This window comes from Rutilus rutilus (assembly GCF_951802725.1).
Source record: "Rutilus rutilus genome assembly, chromosome: 12".
In the NCBI taxonomy this organism is placed as follows: Eukaryota; Metazoa; Chordata; class Actinopteri; order Cypriniformes; family Leuciscidae; genus Rutilus; species Rutilus rutilus.
Window position 1 is genome coordinate 37,539,496 of NC_140217.1, and position 21,136 is coordinate 37,560,631.

Below are 21,136 nucleotides of genomic sequence, written 5' to 3' on the forward strand. Positions count from 1 at the left end.
CGGATTTCGACAGCTGTTTTTTTGCCGTCGGATTCCGTTCCCCCTATGTTTCTGACACACTGAGGTTCTTATATTTATCAAATTGATACTGTTTAAGCTCCATACACTCACAAAAATAGAATCAGCATTTTTTAAGCCATTACATCAACAGCTCTCATAATGGGAGTGGGGCAACGGATTCCGACAGCTGTTTTATTGCCGTCGGATTCCGTTCCCCCTATGTTTCTTACACAATAAGGTTCTAATATTTATTAAATTGCAGCATTTTGCTAGCCTCAATAGCCTAGTGGTCAGTCCCCTGACAATATTTCTTTTTAGCTTTGGGGCGACCCGAGTTCAAGTCCCGGGTCATCGAACTTTCTTGATACTATACTTTCCTATCATAATAAAAGGCAAAAAATATATTCTTTAAACTGTTGCAAGTTAAGCTCCATCCACACACAAAATAGAATCAGCATTTTTTAAGCCATTACATCAACACCTCTCATAATGGGAGTGGGGGAACGGATTCCGACAGCTGTTTTTTTGCCGTCGGATTCCGTTCCCCCTATGTTTCTGACACACTGAGGTTCTTATATTTATCAAATTGATGCTGTTTAAGCTCCATACACTCACAAAAATAGAATCAGCATTTTTTAAGCCATTACATCAACAGCTCTCATAATGGGAGTGGGGGAACGGATTCCGACAGCTGTTTTTTTGCCGTCGGATTCCGTTCCCCCTATGTTTCTTACACAATAAGGTTCTAATATTTATTAAATTGTAGCATTTTGCTAGCCTCAATAGCCTAGTAGTCAGTCCCCTGACAAAATTTTTTTTTAGCTTTGGGGCGACTCGAGTTCAAGTCCCGGGTCATCGAACTTTCTTGATACTATACTTTCCTATCATAATAAAAGGCAAAAAGTATATTCTTTAAACTGTTGCAAGTTAAGCTCCATCCACACACAAAATAGAATCAGCATTTTTTAAGTCATTACATCAACACCTCTCATAATGGGAGTGGGGGAACGGATTCCGACAGCTTTTTTATTGCCGTCGGATTCCGTTCCCCCTATGTTTCTTACACAATAAGGTTCTAATATTTATTAAATTGCAGCATTTTGCTAGCCTCAATAGCCTAGTGGTCAGTCCCCTGACAATATTTCTTTTTAACTTTGGGGCGACCCGAGTTCAAGTCCCGGGTCATCGAACTTTCTTGATACTATACTTTCCTATCATAATAAAAGGCAAAAAATATATTCTTTAAACTGTTGCAAGTTAAGCTCCATCCACACACAAAATAGAATCAGCATTTTTTAAGCCATTACATCAACACCTCTCATAATGGGAGTGGGGGAACGGATTTCGACAGCTGAACTATTTGCCGTCGGATTCCGTTCCCCCTATGTTTCTTACACAATAAAGTTCTAATATTTATCAAATTGAAGGAAGTTACTAGTCTCAATAGCCTAGTGGTCAGTCCCCTGACAATATTTCTTTTTAGCTTTGGGGCGACTCGAGTTCAAGTCCCAGGTCATCGAACTTTCTTGATACTATACTGTACTTTCCTATCATAATAAAAGGCAAAAAATATATTCTTTAAACTGTTGCAAGTTAAGCTCCATCCACACACAAAATAGAATCAGCATTTTTTAAGCCATTACATCAACACCTCTCATAATGGGAGTGGGGGAACGGATTCTGACAACTGTTTTTCTTTTTGCCGTCGGATTCTGTTCCCCCCATATTTCTGACACACTGAGGTTCTTATATTTATCAAATTGATGCTGTTTAAGCTCCATACACTCACAAAAATAGAATCAGCATTTTTTAAGCCATTACATCAACACCTCTCATAATGGGAGTGGGGGAACGGATTCCGACAGCTGTTTTTTTGCCGTCGGATTCCGTTCCCCCTATGTTTCTTACACAATAAGGTTCTAATATTTATTAAATTGTATCATTTAGCTACCCTCAATAGCCTAGTGGTCAGTCCCCTGACAATATTTAATTTTAGCTTTGGGGCGACCCGAGTTCAAGTCCCGGGTCATCGAACTTTCTTGATACTATACTTTCCTATCATAATAAAAGGCAAAAAATATATTCTTTAAACTGTTGCAAGTTAAGCTATATCCACACACAAAATAGAATCAGCATTTTTTAAGCCATTACATCAACACCTCTCATAATGGGAGTGGGGGAACGGATTTCGACAGCTGAACTATTTGCCGTCGGATTCCGTTCCCCCTATATTTCTTACACAATAAAGTTCTAATATTTATCAAATTGAAGGGAAGTTACTAGTCTCAATAGCCTAGTGGTCAGTCCCCTTATAATATTTCTTTTTAGCTTTGGGGCGACTCGAGTTCAAGTCCCGGGTCATCGAACTTTCTTGATACTATACTGTACTTTCCTATCATAATAAAAGGCAAAAAATATATTCTTTAAACTGTTGCAAGTTAAGCTCCATCCACACACAAAATAGAATCAGCATTTTTTAAGCCATTACATCAACACCTCTCATAATGGGAGTGGGGGAACGGATTCCGACAGCTGTTTTTTTGCCGTCGGATTCCGTTCCCCCTATGTTTCTTACACAATAAGGTTCTAATATTTATTAAATTGCAGCATTTTGCTAGCCTCAATAGCCTAGTGGTCAGTCTCCTGACAATATTTCTATTTAGCTTTGGGGCGACCCGAGTTCAAGTCCCGGGTCATCGAACTTTCTTGATACTATACTTTCCTATCATAATAAAAGGCAAAAAATATATTCTTTAAACTGTTGCAAGTTAAGCTCCATCCACACACAAAATAGAATCAGCATTTTTTAAGCCATTACATCAACACCTCTCATAATGGGAGTGGGGGAACGGATTTCGACAGCTGAACTATTTGCCGTCGGATTCCGTTCCCCCTATGTTTCTTACACAATAAAGTTCTAATATTTATCAAATTGAAGGAAGTTCCTAGTCTCAATAGCCTAGTGGTCAGTCCCCTGACAATATTTCTTTTTAGCTTTGGGGCGACTCGAGTTCAAGTTCCGGGTCATCGAACTTTCTTGATACTATACTGTACTTTCCTATCATAATAAAAGGCAAAAAATATATTCTTTAAACTGTTGCAAGTTAAACTCCATCCACACACAAAATAGAATCAGCATTTTTTAAGCCATTACATCAACACCTCTCATAATGGGAGTGGGGGAACGGATTTCGACAGCTGAACTATTTGCCGTCGGATTCCGTTCCCCCTATGTTTCTTACACAATAAAGTTCTAATATTTATCAAATTGAAGGAAGTTACTAGTCTCAATAGCCTAGTGGTCAGTCCCCTGACAATATTTCTTTTTACCTTTGGGGCGACTCGAGTTCAAGTCCCGGGTCATCGAACTTTCTTGATACTATACTGTACTTTCCTATCATAATAAAAGGCAAAAAATATATTCTTTAAACTGTTGCAAGTTAAGCTCCATCCACACACAAAATAGAATCAGCATTTTTTAAGCCATTACATCAACACCTCTCATAATGGGAGTGGGGGAACGGATTCCGACAGCTGTTTTTTTGCCATCGGATTCCGTTCCCCCTATGTTTCTTACACAATAAAGTTCTAATATTTATTAAATTGCAGCATTTTGCTAGCCTCAATAGCCTAGTGGTCAGTCTCCTGACAATATTTCTTTTTAGCTTTGGGGCGACCCGAGTTCAAGTCCCGGGTCATCGAACTTTCTTGATACTATACTTTCCTATCATAATAAAAGGCAAAAAATATATCCTTTAAAATGTTGCAAGTTAAGCTCCATCCACCCACAAAATAGAATCAGCATTTTTTAAGCCATTACATCAACACCTCTCATAATGGGAGTGGGGGAACAGATTTCGACAGCTGAACTATTTGCCGTCGGATTCCGTTCCCCCTATGTTTCTTACACAATAAAGTTCTAATATTTATCAAATTGAAGGAAGTTACTAGTCTCAATAGCCTAGTGGTCAGTCCCCTGACAATATTTCTTTTTAGCTTTGGGGCGACTCGAGTTCAAGTCCCGGGTCATCGAACTTTCTTGATACTATACTGTACTTTCCTATCATAATAAAAGGCAAAAAATATATTCTTTAAACTTTTGCAAGTTAAGCTCCATCCACACACAAAATAGAATCAGCATTTTTTAAGCCATTACATCAACACCTCTCATAATGGGAGTGGGGGAACGGATTTCGACAGCTGAACTATTTGCCGTCGGATTCCGTTCCCCCTATGTTTCTTACACAATAAAGTTCTAATATTTATCAATTTGAAGGAAGTTACTAGTCTCAATAGCCTAGTGGTCAGTCCCCTGACAATATTTCTTTTTAGCTTTGGGGCGACCCGAGTTCAAGTCCCGGGTCATCGAACTTTCTTGATACTATACTTTCCTATCATAATAAAAGGCAAAAATTATATTCTTTAAACTGTTGCAAGTTAAGCTCCATCCACACACAAAACAGAATCAGCATTTTTTAAGCCATTACATCAACACCTCTCATAATGGGAGTGGGGGAACGGATTCCGACAGCTGTTTTTTTGCCGTCGGATTCCGTTCCCCCTATGTTTGTTACACAATAAGGTTCTAATATTTATTAAATTGCAGCATTTTGCTAGCCTCAATAGCCTAGTGGTCAGTCTCCTGACAATATTTCTTTTTAGCTTTGGGGCGACCCGAGTTCAAGTCCCGGGTCATCGAACTTTCTTGATACTATACTTTCCTATCATAATAAAAGGCAAAAAATATATTCTTTAAACTGTTGCAAGTTAAGCTCCATCCACACACAAAATAGAATCAGCATTTTTTAAGCCATTACATCAACACCTCTCATAATGGGAGTGGGGGAACGGATTTCGACAGCTGAACTATTTGCCGTCGGATTCCGTTCCCCCTATGTTTCTTACACAATAAAGTTCTAATATTTATCAAATTGAAGGAAGTTACTAGTCTCAATAGCCTAGTGGTCAGTCCCCTGACAATATTTCTTTTTAGCTTTGGGGCGACTCGAGTTCAAGTCCCAGGTCATCGAACTTTCTTGATACTATACTGTACTTTCCTATCATAATAAAAGGCAAAAAATATATTCTTTAAACTGTTGCAAGTTAAGCTCCATCCACACACAAAATAGAATCAGCATTTTTTAAGCCATTACATCAACACCTCTCATAATGGGAGTGGGGGAACGGATTTCGACAGCTGAACTATTTGCCGTCGGATTCCGTTCCCCCTATGTTTCTTACACAATAAAGTTCTAATATTTATCAAATTGAAGGAAGTTACTAGTCTCAATAGCCTAGTGGTCAGTCCCCTGACAATATTTTTTTTTAGCTTTGGGGCGACTCGAGTTCAAGTCCCGGGTCATCGAACTTTCTTGATACTATACTTTCCTATCATAATAAAAGGCAAAAAGTATATTCTTTAAACTGTTGCAAGTTAAGCTCCATCCACACACAAAATAGAATCAGCATTTTTTAAGCCATTACATCAACACCTCTCATAATGGGAGTGGGGGAACGGATTCCGACAGCTTTTTTATTGCTGTCAGATTCCGTTCCCCCTATGTTTCTTACACAATAAGGTTCTAATATTTATTAAATTGCAGCATTTTGCTAGCCTCAATAGCCTAGTGGTCAGTTTCCTGACAATATTTCTTTTTAGCTTTGGGGCGACCCGAGTTCAAGTCCCGGGTCATCGAACTTTCTTGATACTATACTTTCCTATCATAATAAAAGGCAAAAAATATATTCTTTAAACTGTTGCAAGTTAAGCTCCATCCACACACAAAATAGAATCAGCATTTTTTAAGCCATTACATCAACACCTCTCATAATGGGAGTGGGGGAACGGATTCCGACAGCTGTTTTTTTGCCGTCGGATTCCGTTCCCCCTATGTTTCTGACACACTGAGGTTCTTATATTTATCAAATTGATGCTGTTTAAGCTCCATACACTCACAAAAATAGAATCAGCATTTTTTAAGCCATTACATCAACACCTCTCATAATGGGAGTGGGGGAACGGATTCCGACAGCTGTTTTATTGCCGTCGGATTCCGTTCCCCCTATGTTTCTTACACAATAAGGTTCTAATATTTATTAAATTGCAGCATTTTGCTAGCCTCAATAGCCTAGTGGTCAGTCTCCTGACAATATTTCTTTTTAGCTTTGGGGCGACCCGAGTTCAAGTCCCGGGTCATCGAACTTTCTTGATACTATACTTTCCTATCATAATAAAAGGCAAAAAATATATTCTTTAAACTGTTGCAAGTTAAGCTCCATCCACACACAAAATAGAATCAGCATTTTTTAAGCCATTACATCAACACCTCTCATAATGGGAGTGGGGGAACTGATTTCGACAGCTGAACTATTTGCCGTCGGATTCCGTTCCCCCTATGTTTCTTACACAATAAAGTTCTAATATTTATCAAATTGAAGGAAGTTCCTAGTCTCAATAGCCTAGTGGTCAGTCCCCTGACAATATTTCTTTTTAGCTTTGGGGCGACTCGAGTTCAAGTCCCGGGTCATCGAACTTTCTTGATACTATACTTTCCTATCATAATAAAAGGCAAAAATTATATTCTTTAAACTGTTGCAAGTTAAGCTCCATCCACACACAAAATAGAATCAGCATTTTTTAAGCCATTACATCAACACCTCTCATAATGGGAGTGGGGGAACGGATTTCGACAGCTGAACTATTTGCCGTCGGATTCCGTTCCCCCTATGTTTCTTACACAATAAAGTTCTAATATTTATCAAATTGAAGGAAGTTACTAGTCTCAATAGCCTAGTGGTCAGTCCCCTGACATTATTTCTTTTTACCTTTGGGGCGACTCGAGTTCAAGTCCCGGGTCATCGAACTTTCTTGATACTATACTTTCCTATCATAATAAAAGGCAAAAAGTATATTCTTTAAACTGTTGCAAGTTAAGCTCCATCCACACACAAAATAGAATCAGCATTTTTTAAGCCATTACATCAACACCTCTCATAATGGGAGTGGGGGAACGGATTCCGACAGCTTTTTTATTGCCGTCGGATTCCGTTCCCCCTATGTTTCTTACACAATAAGGTTCTAATATTTATTAAATTGCAGCATTTTGCTAGCCTCAATAGCCTAGTGGTCAGTTTCCTGACAATATTTCTTTTTAGCTTTGGGGCGACCCGAGTTCAAGTCCCGGGTCATCGAACTTTCTTGATACTATACTTTCCTATCATAATAAAAGGCAAAAAATATATTCTTTAAACTGTTGCAAGTTAAGCTCCATCCACACACAAAATAGAATCAGCATTTTTTAAGCCATTACATCAACACCTCTCATAATGGGAGTGGGGGAACGGATTCCGACAGCTGTTTTTTTGCCGTCGGATTCCGTTCCCCCTATGTTTCTGACACACTGAGGTTCTTATATTTATCAAATTGATGCTGTTTAAGCTCCATACACTCACAAAAATAGAATCAGCATTTTTTAAGCCATTACATCAACAGCTCTCATAATGGGAGTGGGGGAACGGATTCCGACAGCTGTTTTTTTGCCGTCGGATTCCGTTCCCCCTATGTTTCTTACACAATAAGGTTCTAATATTTATTAAATTGTAGCATATTGCTATCCTCAATAGCCTAGTAGTCAGTCCCCTTATAATATTTTTTTTTAGCTTTGGGGCGACTCGAGTTCAAGTCCCGGGTCATCGAACTTTCTTGATACTATACTTTCCTATCATAATAAAAGGCAAAAAATATATTCTTTAAACTGTTGCAAGTTAAGCTCCATCCACACACAAAATAGAATCAGCATTTTTAAAGCCATTACATCAACACCTCTCATAATGGGAGTGGGGGAACGGATTCCGACAGCTGTTTTATTGCCGTCGGATTCCGTTCCCCCTATGTTTCTTACACAATAAGGTTCTAATATTTATTAAATTATAACATTTTGCTAGCCTCAATAGCCTAGTGGTCAGTCCCCTGACAATATTTCTTTTTAGCTTTGGGGCGACCCGAGTTCAAGTCCCGGGTCATCGAACTTTCTTGCTACTATACTTTCCTATCATAATAAAAGGCAAAAAATATATTCTTTAAACTGTTGCAAGTTAAGCTCCATCCACACACAAAATAGAATCAGCATTTTTTAAGCCATTACATCAACACCTCTCATAATGGGAGTGGGGGAACGGATTTCGACAGCTGAACTATTTGCCGTCGGATTCCGTTCCCCCTATGTTTCTTACACAATTAAGTTCTAATATTTATCAAATTGAAAGAAGTTACTAGTCTCAATAGCCTAGTGGTCAGTCCCCTGACAATATTTCTTTTTAGCTTTGGGGCGACTCGAGTTCAAGTCCCAGGTCATCGAACTTTCTTGATACTATACTGTACTTTCCTATCATAATAAAAGGCAAAAAATATATTCTTTAAACTGTTGCAAGTTAAGCTCCATCCACACACAAAATAGAATCAGCATTTTTTAAGCCATTACATCAACACCTCTCATAATGGGAGTGGGGGAACGGATTCTGACAACTGTTTTTCTTTTTGCCGTCGGATTCTGTTCCCCCCATATTTCTGACACACTGAGGTTCTTATATTTATCAAATTGATGCTGTTTAAGCTCCATACACTCACAAAAATAGAATCAGCATTTTTTAAGCCATTACATCAACACCTCTCATAATGGGAGTGGGGGAACGGATTCCGACAGCTGTTTTTTTGCCGTCGGATTCCGTTCCCCCTATGTTTGTTACACAATAAGGTTCTAATATTTATTAAATTGCAGCATTTTGCTAGCCTCAATAGCCTAGTGGTCAGTCTCCTGACAATATTTCTTTTTAGCTTTGGGGCGACCCGAGTTCAAGTCCCGGGTCATCGAACTTTCTTGATACTATACTTTCCTATCATAATAAAAGGCAAAAAATATATTCTTTAAACTGTTGCAAGTTAAGCTCCATCCACACACAAAATAGAATCAGCATTTTTTAAGCCATTACATCAACACCTCTCATAATGGGAGTGGGGGAACGGATTTCGACAGCTGAACTATTTGCCGTCGGATTCCGTTCCCCCTATGTTTCTTACACAATAAAGTTCTAATATTTATCAAATTGAAGGAAGTTACTGGTCTCAATAGCCTAGTGGTCAGTCCCCTGACAATATTTCTTTTTAGCTTTGGGGCAACTCGAGTTCAAGTCCCAGGTCATCGAACTTTCTTGATACTATACTGTACTTTCCTATCATAATAAAAGGCAAAAAATATATTCTTTAAACTGTTGCAAGTTAAGCTCCATCCACACACAAAATAGAATCAGCATTTTTTAAGCCATTACATCAACACCTCTCATAATGGGAGTGGGGGAACGGATTCCGACAGCTTTTTTATTGCCGTCGGATTCCGTTCCCCCTATGTTTCTTACACAATAAGGTTCTAATATTTATTAAATTGCAACATTTTGCTAGCCTCAATAGCCTAGTGGTCAGTTTCCTGACAATATTTCTTTTTAGCTTTGGGGCGACCCGAGTTCAAGTCCCGGGTCATCGAACTTTCTTGATACTATACTTTCCTATCATAATAAAAGGCAAAAAATATATTCTTTAAACTGTTGCAAGTTAAGCTCCATCCACACACAAAATAGAATCAGCATTTTTTAAGCCATTACATCAACACCTCTCATAATGGGAGTGGGGGAACGGATTCCGACAGCTGTTTTTTTGCCGTCGGATTCCGTTCCCCCTATGTTTCTGACACACTGAGGTTCTTATATTTATCAAATTGATGCTGTTTAAGCTCCATACACTCACAAAAATAGAATCAGCATTTTTTAAGCCATTACATCAACAGCTCTCATAATGGGAGTGGGGGAACGGATTCCGACAGCTGTTTTTTTGCCGTCGGATTCCGTTCCCCCTATGTTTCTTACACAATAAGGTTCTAATATTTATTAAATTGTAGCATATTGCTATCCTCAATAGCCTAGTAGTCAGTCCCCTGATAATATTTTTTTTTAGCTTTGGGGCGACTCGAGTTCAAGTCCCGGGTCATCGAACTTTCTTGATACTATACTTTCCTATCATAATAAAAGGCAAAAAATATATTCTTTAAACTGTTGCAAGTTAAGCTCCATCCACACACAAAATAGAATCAGCATTTTTTAAGCCATTACATCAACACCTCTCATAATGGGAGTGGGGGAACGGATTTCGACAGCTGAACTATTTGCCGTCGGATTCCGTTCCCCCTATGTTTCTTACACAATAAAGTTCTAATATTTATCAAATTGAAGGAAGTTACTAGTCTCAATAGCCTAGTGGTCAGTCCACTGACAATATTTTTTTTTAGCTTTGGGGCGACTCGAGTTCAAGTCCCGGGTCATCGAACTTTCTTGATACTATACTTTCCTATCATAATAAAAGGCAAAAAGTATATTCTTTAAACTGTTGCAAGTTAAGCTCCATCCACACACAAAATAGAATCAGCATTTTTTAAGCCATTACATCAACACCTCTCATAATGGGAGTGGGGGAACGGATTCCGACAGCTTTTTTATTGCCGTCGGATTCCGTTCCCCCTATGTTTCTTACACAATAAAGTTCTAATATTTATCAAATTGAAGGAAGTTACTAGTCTCAATAGCCTAGTGGTCAGTCCCCTGACAATTTTTTTTTTTAGCTTTGGGGCGACTCGAGTTCAAGTCCCGGGTCATCGAACTTTCTTGATACTATACTTTCCTATCATAATAAAAGGCAAAAAGTATATTCTTTAAACTGTTGCAAGTTAAGCTCCATCCACACACAAAATAGAATCAGCATTTTTTAAGCCATTACATCAACACCTCTCATAATGGGAGTGGGGGAACGGATTCCGACAGCTTTTTTATTGCCGTCGGATTCCGTTCCCCCTATGTTTCTTACACAATAAGGTTCTAATATTTATTAAATTGCAGCATTTTGCTAGCCTCAATAGCCTAGTGGTCAGTTTCCTGACAATATTTCTTTTTAGCTTTGGGGCGACCCGAGTTCAAGTCCCGGGTCATCGAACTTTCTTGATACTATACTTTCCTATCATAATAAAAGGCAAAAAATATATTCTTTAAACTGTTGCAAGTTAAGCTCCATCCACACACAAAATAGAATCAGCATTTTTTAAGCCATTACATCAACACCTCTCATAATGGGAGTGGGGGAACGGATTCCGACAGCTGTTTTTTTGCCGTCGGATTCCGTTCCCCCTATGTTTCTGACACACTGAGGTTCTTATATTTATCAAATTGATGCTGTTTAAGCTCCATACACTCACAAAAATAGAATCAGCATTTTTTAAGCCATTACATCAACAGCTCTCATAATGGGAGTGGGGGAACGGATTCCGACAGCTGTTTTTTTGCCGTCGGATTCCGTTCCCCCTATGTTTCTTACACAATAAGGTTCTAATATTTATTAAATTGTAGCATATTGCTATCCTCAATAGCCTAGTAGTCAGTCCCCTGATAATATTTTTTTTTAGCTTTGGGGCGACTCGAGTTCAAGTCCCGGGTCATCGAAATTTCTTGATACTATACTTTCCTATCATAATAAAAGGCAAAAAATATATTCTTTAAACTGTTGCAAGTTAAGCTCCATCCACACACAAAATAGAATCAGCATTTTTTAAGCCATTACATCAACACCTCTCATAATGGGAGTGGGGGAACGGATTTCGACAGCTGAACTATTTGCCGTCGGATTCCGTTCCCCCTATGTTTCTTACACAATAAAGTTCTAATATTTATCAAATTGAAGGACGTTACTAGTCTCAATAGCCTAGTGGTCAGTCCCCTGACAATTTTTTTTTTTAGCTTTGGGGCGACTCGAGTTCAAGTCCCGGGTCATCGAACTTTCTTGATACTATACTTTCCTATCATAATAAAAGGCAAAAAGTATATTCTTTAAACTGTTGCAAGTTAAGCTCCATCCACACACAAATAGAATCAGCATTTTTTAAGCCATTACATCAACACCTCTCATAATGGGAGTGGGGGAACGGATTCCGACAGCTGTTTTTTTGCCGTCGGATTCCGTTCCCCCTATGTTTCTGACACACTGAGGTTCTTATATTTATCAAATTGATGCTGTTTAAGCTCCATACACTCACAAAAATAGAATCAACATTTTTTAAGCCATTACATCAACACCTCTCATAATGGGAGTGGGGGAACGGATTCCGACAGCTGTTTTTTTGCCGTCGGATTCCGTTCCCCCTATGTTTGTTACACAATAAGGTTCTAATATTTATTAAATTGCAGCATTTTGCTAGCCTCAATAGCCTAGTGGTCAGTCTCCTGACAATATTTCTTTTTAGCTTTGGGGCGACCCGAGTTCAAGTCCCGGGTCATCGAACTTTCTTGATACTATACTTTCCTATCATAATAAAAGGCAAAAAATATATTCTTTAAACTGTTGCAAGTTAAGCTCCATCCACACACAAAATAGAATCAGCATTTTTTAAGCCATTACATCAACACCTCTCATAATGGGAGTGGGGGAACGGATTTCGACAGCTGAACTATTTGCCGTCGGATTCCGTTCCCCCTATGTTTCTTACACAATAAAGTTCTAATATTTATCAAATTGAAGGAAGTTACTAGTCTCAATAGCCTAGTGGTCAGTCCCCTGACAATATTTCTTTTTAGCTTTGGGGCAACTCGAGTTCAAGTCCCAGGTCATCGAACTTTCTTGATACTATACTGTACTTTCCTATCATAATAAAAGGCAAAAAATATATTCTTTAAACTGTTGCAAGTTAAGCTCCATCCACACACAAAATAGAATCAGCATTTTTTAAGCCATTACATCAACACCTCTCATAATGGGAGTGGGGGAACGGATTTCGACAGCTGAACTATTTGCCGTCGGATTCCGTTCCCCCTATGTTTCTTACACAATAAAGTTCTAATATTTATCAAATTGAAGGAAGTTACTAGTCTCAATAGCCTAGTGGTCAGTCCCCTGACAATATTTTTTTTTAGCTTTGGGGCGACTCGAGTTCAAGTCCCGGGTCATCGAACTTTCTTGATACTATACTTTCCTATCATAATAAAAGGCAAAAAGTATATTCTTTAAACTGTTGCAAGTTAAGCTCCATCCACACACAAAATAGAATCAGCATTTTTTAAGCCATTACATCAACACCTCTCATAATGGGAGTGGGGGAACGGATTCCGACAGCTTTTTTATTGCCGTCGGATTCCGTTCCCCCTATGTTTCTTACACAATAAGGTTCTAATATTTATTAAATTGCAGCATTTTGCTAGCCTCAATAGCCTAGTGGTCAGTTTCCTGACAATATTTCTTTTTAGCTTTGGGGCGACCCGAGTTCAAGTCCCGGGTCATCGAACTTTCTTGATACTATACTTTCCTATCATAATAAAAGGCAAAAAATATATTCTTTAAACTGTTGCAAGTTAAGCTCCATCCACACACAAAATAGAATCAGCATTTTTTAAGCCATTACATCAACACCTCTCATAATGGGAGTGGGGGAACGGATTCCGACAGCTGTTTTTTTGCCGTCGGATTCCGTTCCCCCTATGTTTCTGACACACTGAGGTTCTTATATTTATCAAATTGATGCTGTTTAAGCTCCATACACTCACAAAAATAGAATCAGCATTTTTTAAGCCATTACATCAACAGCTCTCATAATGGGAGTGGGGGAACGGATTCCGACAGCTGTTTTTTTGCCGTCGGATTCCGTTCCCCCTATGTTTCTTACACAATAAGGTTCTAATATTTATTAAATTGTAGCATATTGCTATCCTCAATAGCCTAGTAGTCAGTCCCCTGATAATATTTTTTTTTAGCTTTGGGGCGACTCGAGTTCAAGTCCCGGGTCATCGAACTTTCTTGATACTATACTTTCCTATCATAATAAAAGGCAAAAAATATATTCTTTAAACTGTTGCAAGTTAAGCTCCATCCACACACAAAATAGAATCAGCATTTTTTAAGCCATTACATCAACACCTCTCATAATGGGAGTGGGGGAACGGATTTCGACAGCTGAACTATTTGCCGTCGGATTCCGTTCCCCCTATGTTTCTTACACAATAAAGTTCTAATATTTATCAAATTGAAGGAAGTTACTAGTCTCAATAGCCTAGTGGTCAGTCCCCTGACAATTTTTTTTTTTAGCTTTGGGGCGACTCGAGTTCAAGTCCCGGGTCATCGAACTTTCTTGATACTATACTTTCCTATCATAATAAAAGGCAAAAAGTATATTCTTTAAACTGTTGCAAGTTAAGCTCCATCCACACACAAATAGAATCAGCATTTTTTAAGCCATTACATCAACACCTCTCATAATGGGAGTGGGGGAACGGATTCCGACAGCTTTTTTATTGCCGTCGGATTCCGTTCCCCCTATGTTTCTTACACAATAAGGTTCTAATATTTATTAAATTGCAGCATTTTGCTAGCCTCAATAGCCTAGTGGTCAGTTTCCTGACAATATTTCTTTTTAGCTTTGGGGCGACCCGAGTTCAAGTCCCGGGTCATCGAACTTTCTTGATACTATACTTTCCTATCATAATAAAAGGCAAAAAATATATTCTTTAAACTGTTGCAAGTTAAGCTCCATCCACACACAAAATAGAATCAGCATTTTTTAAGCCATTACATCAACACCTCTCATAATGGGAGTGGGGGAACGGATTTCGACAGCTGAACTATTTGCCGTCGGATTCCGTTCCCCCTATGTTTCTTACACAATAAAGTTCTAATATTTATCAAATTGAAGGAAGTTACTGGTCTCAATAGCCTAGTGGTCAGTCCCCTGACAATATTTCTTTTTAGCTTTGGGGCAACTCGAGTTCAAGTCCCAGGTCATCGAACTTTCTTGATACTATACTGTACTTTCCTATCATAATAAAAGGCAAAAAATATATTCTTTAAACTGTTGCAAGTTAAGCTCCATCCACACACAAAATAGAATCAGCATTTTTTAAGCCATTACATCAACACCTCTCATAATGGGAGTGGGGGAACGGATTTCGACAGCTGAACTATTTGCCGTCGGATTCCGTTCCCCCTATGTTTCTTACACAATAAAGTTCTAATATTTATCAAATTGAAGGAAGTTACTAGTCTCAATAGCCTAGTGGTCAGTCCCCTGACAATATTTTTTTTTAGCTTTGGGGCGACTCGAGTTCAAGTCCCGGGTCATCGAACTTTCTTGATACTATACTTTCCTATCATAATAAAAGGCAAAAAATATATTCTTTAAACTGTTGCAAGTTAAGCTCCATCCACACACAAAATAGAATCAGCATTTTTTAAGCCATTACATCAACACCTCTCATAATGGGAGTGGGGGAACGGATTCCGACAGCTGTATAATTGCCGTCGGATTCCGTTCCCCCTATGTTTTTTACACAATAAGGTTCTAATATTTATTAAATTGCAGCATTTTGCTAGCCTCAATAGCCTAGTGGTCAGTCTCCTGACAATATTTCTTTTTAGCTTTGGGGCGACCCGAGTTCAAGTCCCGGGTCATCGAACTTTCTTGATACTATACTTTCCTATCATAATAAAAGGCAAAAAATATATTCTTTAAACTGTTGCAAGTTAAGCTCCATCCACACACAAAATAGAATCAGCATTTTTTAAGCCATTACATCAACACCTCTCATAATGGGAGTGGGGGAACGGATTTCGACAGCTGAACTATTTGCCGTCGGATTCCGTTCCCCCTATGTTTCTTACACAATAAAGTTCTAATATTTATCAAATTGAAAGAAGTTACTAGTCTCAATAGCCTAGTGGTCAGTCCCCTGACAATATTTAATTTTAGCTTTGGGGCGACCCGAGTTCAAGTCCCGGGTCATCGAACTTTCTTGATACTATACTTTCCTATCATAATAAAAGGCAAAAAATATATTCTTTAAACTGTTGCAAGTTAAGCTCCATCCACACACAAAATAGAATCAGCATTTTTTAAGCCATTACATCAACACCTCTCATAATGGGAGTGGGGGAACGGATTCCGACAGCTGTTTTTTTGCCGTCGGATTCCGTTCCCCCTATGTTTCTTACACAGTAAGGTTCTAATATTTATTAAATTGCAACATTTTGCTAGCCTCAATAGCCTAGTGGTCAGTCTCCTGACAATATTTCTTTTTAGCTTTGGGGCGTCCCGAGTTCAAGTCCCGGGTCATCGAACTTTCTTGATACTATACTTTCCTATCATAATAAAAGGCAAAAAGTATATTCTTTAAACTGTTGCAAGTTAAGCTCCATCCACACACAAAATAGAATCAGCATTTTTTAAGCCATTACATCAACACCTCTCATAATGGGAGTGGGGGAACGGATTCCGACAGCTGTTTTTTTGCCGTCGGATTCCGTTCCCCCTATGTTTCTGACACACTGAGGTTCTTATATTTATCAAATTGATGCTGTTTAAGCTCCATACACTCACAAAAATAGAATCAGCATTTTTTAAGCCATTACATCAACAGCTCTCATAATGGGAGTGGGGGAACGGATTCCGACAGCTGTATAATTGCCGTCGGATTCCGTTCCCCCTATGTTTTTTACACAATAAGGTTCTAATATTTATTAAATTGCAGCATTTTGCTAGCCTCAATAGCCTAGTGGTCAGTCTCCTGACAATATTTCTTTTTAGCTTTGGGGCGACCCGAGTTCAAGTCCCGGGTCATCGAACTTTCTTGATACTATACTTTCCTATCATAATAAAAGGCAAAAAATATATTCTTTAAACTGTTGCAAGTTAAGCTCCATCCACACACAAAATAGAATCAGCATTTTTTAAGCCATTACATCAACACCTCTCATAATGGGAGTGGGGGAACGGATTCTGACAACTGTTTTTCTTTTTGCCGTCGGATTCTGTTCCCCCCATATTTCTGACACAATAAGGTTCTAATATTTATTAAATTGTATCATTTAGCTACCCTCAATAGCCTAGTGGTCAGTCCCCTGACAATATTTAATTTTAGCTTTGGGGCGACCCGAGTTCAAGTCCCGGGTCATCGAACTTTCTTGATACTATACTTTCCTATCATAATAAAAGGCAAAAAATAAATTCTTTAAACTGTGGCAAGTTAAGCTCCATCCACACACAAAATAGAATCAGCATTTTTTAAGCCATTACATCAACACCTCTCATAATGGGAGTGGGGGAACGGATTCCGACAGCTGTTTTTTTGCCGTCGGATTCCGTTCCCCCTATGTTTCTGACACACTGAGGTTCTTATATTTATCAAATTGATGCTGTTTAAGCTCCATACACTCACAAAAATAGAATCAGCATTTTTTAAGCCATTACATCAACAGCTCTCATAATGGGAGTGGGGGAACGGATTCCGACAGCTGTTTTTTTGCCGTCGGATTCCGTTTCCCCTATGTTTCTTACACAATAAGGTTCTAATATTTATTAAATTGTAGCATTTTGCTATACTCAATAGCCTAGTGGTCAGTCTCCTGACAATATTTTTTTTAGCTTTGGGGCGACTCGAGTTCAAGTCCCGGGTCATCGAACTTTCTTGATACTATACTTTCCTATCATAATAAAAGGCAAAAAGTATATTCTTTAAACTGTTGCAAGTTAAGCTCCATCCACACACAAAATAGAATCAGCATTTTTTAAGCCATTACATCAACACCTCTCATAATGGGAGTGGGGGAACGGATTCCGACAGCTGTTTTATTGCCGTCGGATTCCGTTCCCCCTATGTTTCTTACACAATAAGGTTCTAATATTTATTAAATTGTAGCATTTTGCTAGCCTCAATAGCCTAGTGGTCAGTCCCCTGACAGTATTTCTTTTTAGCTTTGGGGCGACCCGAGTTCAAGTCCCGGGTCATCGAACTTTCTTGATACTATACTTTCCTATCATAATAAAAGGCAAAAAATATATTCTTTAAACTGTTGCAAGTTAAGCTCCATCCACACACAAAATAGAATCAGCATTTTTTAAGCCATTACATCAACACCTCTCATAATGGGAGTGGGGGAACGTATTTCGACAGCTGAACTATTTGCCGTCGGATTCCTTTCCCCCTATGTTTCTTACACAATAAAGTTCTAATATTTATCAAATTGAAGGAAGTTACTAGTCTCAATAGCCTAGTGGTCAGTCCCCTGACAATATTTCTTTTTAGCTTTGGGGCGACTCGAGTTCAAGTCCCGGGTCATCGAACTTTCTTGATACTATACTGTACTTTCCTATCATAATAAAAGGCAAGAAATATATTCTTTAAACTGTTGCAAGTTAAGCTCCATCCACACACAAAATAGAATCAGCATTTTTTAAGCCATTACATCAACACTTCTCATAATGGGAGTGGGGGAACGGATTCTGACAACTGTTTTTCTTTTTGCCGTCGGATTCTGTTCCCCCCATATTTCTGACACACTGAGGTTCTTATATTTATCAAATTGATGCTGTTTAAGCTCCATACACTCACAAAAATAGAATCAGCATTTTTTAAGCCATTACATCAACACCTCTCATAATGGGAGTGGGGGAACGGATTCCAACAGCTGTTTTTTTGCCGTCAGATTCCGTTCCCCCTATGTTTCTTACACAATAAGGTTCTAATATTTATTAAATTGTATCATTTAGCTACCCTCAATAGCCTAGTGGTCAGTCCCCTGACAATATTTAATTTTAGCTTTGGGGCGACCCGAGTTCAAGTCCCGGGTCATCGAACTTTCTTGATACTATACTTTCCTATCATAATAAAAGGCAAAAAATATATTCTTTAAACTGTTGCAAGTTAAGCTCCATCCACACACAAAATGTTCCCCGTCCAATGCCACCGGGACATCGTGTGTAAAACGGCCAGCCATCGCTGTCTGCGAGCCACCGCATTCAAGCACCGAGAACGCGTGCACTGCGCCCAAGCCTCCGAATCAGGTTCTCGAGCCCGCGGAATGCGGCAATCGGAGCCCGGAGGCCATTCTACCCCTAGCCGTACATGCAAAAGTGTGGGAAGCTATTCCAGGTGTGTCAGTATGGGTGCTGAGCACAGTATAGCAGGGCTATTCATTGCAGTTCACTCGCCGTACCCCGCACTTTCAAGCGCGAATCGAGACGAGAGTGAATGGGGAAGTAGCACACCTACTTCATGCAGGAATAACGAAACTTCTGTGCAAAGGGGCCATAGAACCGGTACCCCCTTCTCTGAGCGAGTCAGGCTTTTACAGCCGTTACTTCCTCGTGCCCAAGAAGGACGGAGCTCTCAGACCGATTTTAGATCTGAGATATTTGAACAAAGCTCTTATGAAAAGACCGTTCAAAATGCTCACAACCAGACAGATCCTTGCGCAGATTCGCCCGAGGGACTGGTTTATTTCCCCTCGATCTGAAAGACGATTACTTTCAGATCCAGATAATACCCCGTCACAGGCCATTCTTGAGATTCGCCTTCGACGGTCGGGTATATCAGTACACCGTCCTGCCGTTCGGCCAGTCTTTGGCACCCCGTACATTCACGAAGTGCATGGATACGGCTCTCGCTCCCCTGAGAGGTCAGGGCATGCAGATTTTGAACTATTTGGACGATTGGCTGAATCTAGCACAGTCAGAGGACGAACTTATCTCTCACAGAACAGTGCTTCTCAGCCACCTGGAAAGCCTGGGTCTCACGGTCAACTGGACCAAGAGCTCATTACTGCCCAGTCAGTCAACCTCTTTTCTGGGTTTGGAACTGGACTCTGTGGCAATGACGGCCTGGCTGTCGACACAGCGCGCGCGCCGTATCCGACGCCTGGCCGCGTCTTTCCAGTTGGGCAGCGCCGCACCTCTAAAAACATTTCAGAGGATGCTGGGTTGTATGGCATCAGCTGCAGCAGTGCTTCAGCTGGGTCTACTGCGTATGCGCCCGCTACAACGCTGGTTGAACGCTCGAGTACATAACCGAGCCTGGGCGTCCGGCGGCATACGAAGCAGAGTGACTGTTACCAGCGGGGAGTGACAATGGGAGCCGTCTCGCACCGAAAAGCTATCTCGACGGACGCATCCAACTTAGGTTGGGGCGCTCTTTTCGAGGGCAAACCGGTCTTTGGCCTGTGGTCAGACCAGGAGAAATGCCTCCACATAAACTGTTTGGATATGATAGCGGTCGAGAACGCGCTCAATCGCTTCCTCCCACATATACGGGACCACCATGTGCTAGTCCGCTCGGACAACATGTCCATGGTGTCCTACGTGAACCGACAGGGCGGTGTCAGATCCAGGAATCTCTGCAAACTGACAGAACGCCTTCTCGTGTGGGCTCATCGCTCGTTGCGCTCGCTGGGAGCCGCGCACGTGCCGGGCCACCTGAATGTCGGCCCAGACAGACTGTCCAGAGACAAAATTCCCCCGGGAGAATGTCCCTGCACCCCCAGACAGTCCAGCTACTGTGGCGCCTGTTCGGCAGGGTAGAAGTCGACCTTTTTGCGTCAAAAGACAACGCTCACTGCCCGACGTTTTTCTCAAAGAGCGAGGACGCGCTGGCCCCAACCTGGCCCAGTCGCCCGCTGTATGCTTTCCCTCCGATCTCGCTGTTACCATAGGTAATCAAGAGGATCAGGGAAACGTGCCACTCAGTGCTCCTCATAGCCCCGCGAGGGGAGAACCAAATCTGGTACCCAGAGCTAGTGAGGCTGTCGCACTCAGCCCCATGGCCGATCCCGGTGAGGAAAGATCTTCTCTCTCAAGCCGGTGGATCAATCTGGCATCCCCATCCAGAGTGCTGGTCTCTGCATGCGTGGATAATCAACGGATACCCGTTGATTTGCCAGAAGGGGTCGTAAACACGATCACGCAGTCTAGAGCTCCTTCCACGAGAAGGTTCTATGCGTCTAAATGGTCAGTGTTCTCTAAATGGTGCGCTACTAAGAGTCTGGATCCACAAACATGTGGGGTTTCACCGGTGCTCTTCTTCTTACTAGAGCTGTTGGACAAGGGCAGGTCACCCATCGCGCTTAAAAGTGTACGTTGCGGCGATTGCAGCGTTCACGGTGACGACGTGCAGCCGTGCAATAGGAAGGAACGAGCTCATCCGCTTCCTTAGAGGAGCCAGGAGGATGAACCCCCCGCGGCCCCCCTCGGTTCCTATTTGGGATCTTTCTCTGGTCCTAGAGGCCCTGAAAGCG